The sequence below is a fragment of the Natator depressus genome, chromosome 14 (assembly GCF_965152275.1).
Source record: "Natator depressus isolate rNatDep1 chromosome 14, rNatDep2.hap1, whole genome shotgun sequence".
Taxonomy (NCBI): domain Eukaryota; kingdom Metazoa; phylum Chordata; order Testudines; family Cheloniidae; genus Natator; species Natator depressus.
The window spans coordinates 38,897,387-38,904,807 of NC_134247.1; the positions used below are offsets into that span (position 1 = coordinate 38,897,387).

General features: G+C 50.2%; 1 pseudogene; it reads left to right on the plus strand.

The window, feature by feature from the left end:
• The first annotated feature begins 1,086 nt into the window (after window positions 1–1,086).
• Window positions 1,087–2,044, plus strand: LOC141998512 (olfactory receptor 14A16-like; annotated as a pseudogene).
• Window positions 2,045–7,421: the final 5,377 nt, after the last annotated feature.

Here is a 7,421-nt window from a genome sequence, read left to right on the forward strand (position 1 = left end):
GTTAAGGGTCCATTACAGTTGATGAAGCAGCAATGGGAGGGGTTTACACCTTCCCCAGGAACTAACATTCTGGGCTTTGTAACCAACCTACAAAACACCCTCCGAACCTCTTTAGCCCTTGCTAAAGAAAACCTACAGGATGCTCAATAAGCGCAAAAAGCCTGGTATGATACGCATGCCAGGCTTTAAAACATTTAAGACACGAGGCTACGTTTCCAAAGGTATTTAGACGCCTAGTGGGATTTTCAGAATCACCTAGGAGATCACAACTTGTCAATTTCAAGGGGTTTTGGGGTCCTGATGCTTTTGAGAATCCCACAAGGTGCCTCAATATCTTTAAAAATCTGCCCCACAGCCCCTCTCTGAAAGCCCTTATAGTCCTAGAAGACATGGCAGAGAAAGGGAGACGGGGGAAACAGAGGCAGAAAGCAGGGAAATGACTGGTCCAAGAGCACACAGCAGGTCACTGGCAGAGACAAGAACAGAGCCCAGGTGTCCTGACAGCCACTGCACCACACTGCACAGAGTAAACAATGCAACAGAGCGGTGACAGAGGGATGCTGCTAGCCCATTGTTACATGCAGGCAGAAGTGCAGCTGGGAGTTGTTGCCATAAATCAATTTGGAAGCAGGCAGCAGGCCATCTAGGCACAGAGCTTGGGGTGTAAAAATTACAGATGAGCTGCTATGTACGATGCTGGGTGAGTCGACATCATATTGCCCTGCAAAGTGAGAATCAGGCTGTGTTAGCATTTTAGTTGATCAGTTTCATACCCAAGCTGTGAGAATTGTTGGGTTTGGAGTGTGCTTTGTTCCATCCTTCATATTGCATTTTATCAAGCCACACCTTGGGCCAAATCCTCTAATGGGATAAATTGATGAAGCGCCATTGACTTTAAAGGAGCTGATCCAATTTACACCAGTGTGATAACACAACTCATTGATTGTCAGAGGTGAGGAGCACTAACAACACCTACTCATTGTAGGTGACGAGTGCTGTGCACCTTTCACGTTCACATAACGAGATATTAGGGAATATCTGTTCTCATTCCCTCCACAGACATCACAGAGTGTACTGAGGAAGAAAATGTCAAACCAAACTGCTCTGACCGACTTCCTTCTCCTAGGATTCTCTGACATTTGGGAGCTGAGATGTTACACTTTGTGGTGTTTCTACTGCTTTACCTGATATCCCTGCTGGGGAGCCTTCTCATCATCACAGCCATAGCCCTTGACCACCACCTTCACACCCCCATGTACTTCTTCCAGATGAATTTGTCCATCCTCGACCTCGGCTCCATCTCTGTCACTATCCCCAAATCCATGGCCAATTCCTTCACGAACACCAGATTGATTTCTTATTCTGGATATGTTGCCCAAGTCTTTCTCGTCTTCTTCTTCGCTTCAGCAGATTTTGCCTTATTGACCATCATGGCGTATGAGCGATATGTCGCCATCTGCCAACCACTGTACTATGAGACACTGATGACCAGGACAGCTTGTGTCCAAATGGCAGCCAGTGCCTAGACCAGTGGTATTCTCTCCTCTGCACTGCGCACTGGGATCACCTTTGAAATCTCCTTCTGTGGAGGCAACGTGGTGGATCAGTTCTCTTGTGAAATCCCCCAGCTCCTCAATCTCGCCTGCTCTGATTTGTACCTCATTGAAGTTGGGTTTCTCATCTTTAGTTCATTCTTAGGCTTAAGCTGCTTTCTTTTCAGAATTGTGTCACATGTTCAGATCTTCAAAGCAGTGCTGAGAATCCCCTCTGAGCAGGGCGGGCATAAAGTCTTCTCCACCTGCCTCCCTCACCTCACTTGGTGTCCTTGTTCTTTTGTACTGCTGCCTTTGCCTACCTGAAACCCACCTCCAGCTCAACCTCAGGTCTGAATCTTGTGCTTGCTGTTCTCTTTTCTGTGTTGCCACCAATGATGAATCCGATCATCTACAGCAATGGAAACAAAGAGATCAAAGGTGCACTGAGTAAACAGATAGGTTGGAGGTTATTCACTAAGAACAACATATCCATATTTCTCCTTCGGTAGCAATTTCATTCTGTGTTTCTTTATAAATATAATCATCTGATGACATTATTGCCTCCATGAGAAAATACTGTGCAATCTGTTTATGCAGAATGGGATATTTGCGCTAGTAAAAATAGGGACCATTCCCCTGCTAGGCAGCTAGTGGCTATGTTGGCATAAGCATCAAAGTTTGTGCCTTGAGATGGCTTCATGGTGGCCTTAAGAAATGGACTGGGGGTCATTTTGCGGTTCCTAGAAGACGTGTCCCCACAACACAAACATCAGCATCACTGGAAATAGATTTGCACCCTTGTGCTCCATCACTACAGAGAGGTCCAGAAGTATGCAGAAAGGAATCCTCTGTCTTATATAGCAAGGGTCCCTCCAGGGCAGGGGAGAAGCACACGTCCAGGGAGTGGGGAGCGAGGGAAGATCGCACAGCTGCCACCTGGGCTTCTATACGTACTACTGAAAAATGTCAGACTTCAGAACCTTGGGCTAATCATCTGGCTGCTTAGGGTTAGGGTGGTGCAAAGAAAATTGGGATACAAGGGGACAAGATAGAAATCTCTGTATATTAAGTCTGGGATATTCAAAGGGGTCTAAGGACGTTAGTTGCCTAACTCCCATTGTGCAGTAACTGAATCCCTGGACTGATGTTATGTCCCTGGCACACCATGCTTGGTGCACCACGCTGTGGCAGGGCCTGGGAATAGATTGTGCCCCAATAAGGCAACTTTAGAGAGCAGGACTGTCCCTCGCCTTCAGCCCCTGAACATTTGAGAGGAGCTGAGGTCTCAGTTCACACCCCATTTCCATGTGGAAGCTACAAACATTGTCGAGCAGGATGGGACAGGCTAGCTCGGGAGATAAGAGATGAAGTTGCTGCTTTCACCTCTAAGTCACCTGTCCAAACCCAGCCCCACTGAGCAGGAGCCGAGGGCTAAAAGCGCAAAAGCATTTTGGTGCCGAAGTGCAAAATTTACATCCTCAAAACCTCTGGAGTTATGGGTGCGTGTGTGCCTGCCTGCTGGCCGGCTGATGCGAGCACTGCGTAAGGGCTCTTGGACATGATTTGACCCTTTCTCTCTCCACTGTGTAATAACAGAGCTGATTAAGACTCAGTTGAGAGTCTTGTTGCAGACCAATAGAGCTAAAGCCACTAATAACCAGGTCTAAGCATGAGTCTTGCTTTAGGACAGTGTCTCGGATGCATAAGGCTGCCCAGTCTGCACTATCAGTGAGGCTCCCCCAATAACAGCTGAAATCACGGAGAGCTGTGTTATGTGACAGGACCTCAAGACATCCCAGAAGGTGCAGGAGGGCTGGCGGAGCAGAGACAGGGGCCAGAGCAAATGCCCAGACAGTGGAGAGAGCAAGGTGCCTTTCTTTCCGTCCACCAGGGTGGGCGGTGAACGCCACAGATGCACCTCTGAACTCTGGGTCTTCGCTGACCAAGGACAACAGCTGTGAGTGGGGTGCGGTGAAGGGATGGGCACGTTACAGGAACTTTTGGTTGTGGGACTTAAGAACCTGAGGCAAAAGGACACTGCCCAACATACTCTGGGGTGGGTGTTTTGCTCATGGTTTGTGTTATGAATCCTGCTTGCAGTGCTTTCCCAAGTTAATGTCAGGTTCCTTTCCCCCTTTTTACTGTAAGCAGAGTCAGGATGAGCTCCACCCTGACACCTAGTGGTGAGGTGTGGCAAGTTGTGCGAAAGAACTTCAGGGGCTGATCTCATTTGCATCGGCTCACCCACCCCGCCCAGCATGAGCCCATAGCTGCCCAAATGGTCACTTTGGCTGCTGTGGGATCCCCATGTTTCTGTTATTGGGGCAGGAAGAATAAATTGTTATTATCTTGATTATGTGAATCAAGGAGAGTGGAACTGTACTTGGCCTTTTGTTATGATGGAGGGGTGTGACGCAGCAGGGAGGGGGGAGAGCTGACCTGGGAATGTGGCAGGGGAGTTTCATTGGGGATGGGATACCTGAGTGCCTGTAAGCTGAGCCAGGACGGGGAAGGGGAGGTAACACCTCTGCCCGGGAAACTGGACAAAGGCTGCAGGAGAGAGCCTGCTGGAGGGGGGTTTGATTTCAGTTTGGTGCTGGGTGGTGGAACGCAGGGAACCCCAGGTCTGGGGTCTAAGCTCCCTGCCCCCCAGAAGGACTTGACTGAGGGGTCCTGGTTGTCCCCACAAGCTCTGTTTTAGACTGTGTTCCTATTGTCCAATAAACCTTCCGTTTTACTGGCTGGCTGAGAGTCACAGTGAATCCCAGGAAGAGGGGTGCAGGCCCCGGACTCCCCCACACTCCGTGACAAGGGGCTCGCCATCAACTAAGTAGCACTCGCTAGACAAGGGACATGGGTTCCAAAACTCAGTGAATTGAGAGAGGTTGGGGACAGATGTTAGTACCTGGTCTTGTGGGCCTTTTGTGAGGGCCTGAAACATCAATTGCACATTCTTCTTTCTCCACTGTGAAATATCAGAGCTAATTTTGGGTCTATTAGGAGTCTAACTACAGGTGCTGAGCTGAATTTGCTTTGGGGTTATGGTGCATCAGCACTGAGGTTCCCACGACTACAAGATGAAGTCACTAAAGAGCTAAAATTACTGAGCACTGTGTTGAGTAGTGGGGATCCTGAAGATATTTATTGCTGGGCAGTGAGTGGAGTGGGACAGCAGGAGCTGCTTGCGGGATGGCTGGTGGAGTGGGACGGAGCAGAGCAGAGTGGCTTGCGGGACGGCTGATAGAGCGGAGCGGAGCGAAGCCCTATGGAGCGGCAGGGCAGTTCGCCTCGGATCATGTAAGGTGCCCCTTACCACACACACACCCCCACCCCAGGCTGGGGAGTAACACTCTGCAGATGACCTTTTGAACTCTGGGGCTGGGCGTTTGGGTTCTTGGACTTTGGGTGATCTTTGGGTTGCTGGACTCAAGAGATGTTTGGGTTGTTGGACTCAAGAACCAGAGGGAAAGGACATGGCCCAATCTGCTGGGGTGGGTCTTTGCTCATGGTTTGGTTGATGAACCCTAGTTGTGGTGTTTTCCCAATTTAATGCTGATGTCATTTACCTCATGTTATTAAAGATTTTCTGCTACACCGAGACTCTGTGCTTACGAGAGGGGAAGTATTGTCTCTTTGAGGCTCCCAGGGTTGTGTGTTAGATTTTCCCAGGTCACTGGGTGGGGGCTTGAGCCGGTTTTGCGTTTGCTTTGTTGAGAGGGAACCCCTGTGTACTGAACCCGGCCCTTGCCGCTACCAACTCGGCCTGGCAGAAGGGTTACATTGTTAAAAGTTTCTTTTCTACACTCGGGCTCTGTGCTTGTGAGAGGGGAAGTGTTACCTCTAGAGGCACCCAACGGGGGATGTGAAATTGTCCCAGGTTACTAGTTGGGGGCTCAAGCCGGTGTTGTGTTGCACTGTTGAAAAGGACCCCTAGATATTGAAGCCGGCCCTTGTTGCTGCCGACTCCAACTGGCAGAGGGTTACACAGGTTTCTTAAAGGTGAAGGGAGAGGTTCTCAGTTGGTCTAAATCATTATAGCTGGGTAGGTGCGACCGCGCGGTGCTGCGGGCTGGGAGAGCAGCCTGAGGCAGAAGCCTCCAGCTCACATGATATTCCAGGCAGGACTGAATCTCCATGAGACGAAACCTAAAGAGGAGAATGACCTGGAGTCTCTGGCTCCCATTCGGAGCTCTAAGAGGAGGAGCGCCATGTCTGTCCAGCCGCCCCAATCGACCTCACCAAGGTCTGCCAGGAGCACCCAGGAGACGTACGCCGGCTACCAATCCTACTGCACCGTCTGCTGTGAAGGCAAGGAGCTGCTGCTGTGTAGCGATGCAGTACCACGTCTGCCAGCAGCACCCAGGAGACGTACAGTGAGCTGAGCGGGCTCCAGGCTTGCCGTGGTACGGCGTCTGCACGGGTAACCCAGGAAAAAAGGCGTGAAACGATTGTCTGCCATTGCTTTCACAGAGGGAGAGAAGGAGGGAGGGAGGGGGGGTCCTGACGACATGTACCCAGAATCAAGTGCAACAATGTTTATGCCCATCAGGCATTGGGAGCTTAACCCAGAATTCCAATGGGCAGCGGAGACTGCGGGAACTATGGGATAGCTACCCACAGTGCACCGCTCTGTAAGTCGATGCAAGCCACGGTATTGACGACGCACTCCGCCGACTTAATGCGCTTAGTGTGGATATACGCAATTGACAGAATAAAATCAGTTTCTAAAAATTGACTTCTATAAAATCGACCTTATTTCGTAGTGTAGACATACCCTAAGAGAGTTAAGCATCTAACTCCCATTGTGCAGACAATGGGCATTGGGCACCTGTTTCCCTGAAACCACTCTGAAAATCCCTGTCATAGCTCACATCCTGGAGCAAGTGTCCACTGTATTGTTCCCAATTCTGCAGCACCCACACCCCATTGCTTCTGCTCTAATTGCGCAGGATGCTGCAGAGTCGGTTACAGGTCCCCCCAGAGGGCCAAGCCCATTCCTGGGGCCTCTCCATGGAAATCAGCAATTAGTACCCGGGATACATGGTGCCCATTCTATTGAGCTGTTTTCTACTCACTAGATATTACCTCACCCACCTTGTCTCTCTGTTCCCCGAAAAGCCATCTTTAGAGAGCAGGACAGTCCCTGGTCTTCGCTTCCAGCACTGGACATATGAAAGGAGAGGAGGTCTCAGTTCACACCCCATGTCCACATGAATGCTATAGCCATCTCGGCGCAGGATGGAACATGCTGGCTTGGGAGATAACAGATGAAGCCGCTGCTTTCATGTCTAGGTCACCTATTCAACCCAGCCCCAGTGAGCAGTGCCCCAGTATCCTCCCCTTCTGAGCATTGTGAAAAATTGGTTTTGTGCCTCATCTCCTTGGACACGTCATGAAAGCACCCACCAAACATCTCATCCATCCAAACTAGAATGTGTTAATCCCCTGTGAGCAGCCTCAGCGGAGACGATGGACCAGCCCGGACCTGAAGAGATCATCTCAAAATGGGAGAGGGTAGATCGGGCTCCCAGTCCCCTTCACTACATGGTCTCTCCATGGAAATTACGATAGCTATCAAAGGAGCCAATTGTTGCCAGTCAAAGTAAAGGTGGGTACTGTAGGGATGGGCTTTAGTGTGGAAGCAGAACCTCAGATCCTAAGCCCCCTCGCCTGAGCTTTGGGGAAGTGAGGATCCCAAGAAGGAGCCCAGTGTCTGAGCTGGGCCCATCTCAAATTAATTTGCAATTTCCTGATAGAAATAGTCTTCTTTTGTCAGCCACACAACCCTCAGCTCTTACAAAGCAGGGAAGGCCTGGTCCTGATCCCACTGCAGTCACTAGCAATGCTCCCACTGACTTCAGCAGTTCCAGGGGTTGATCATAGAGG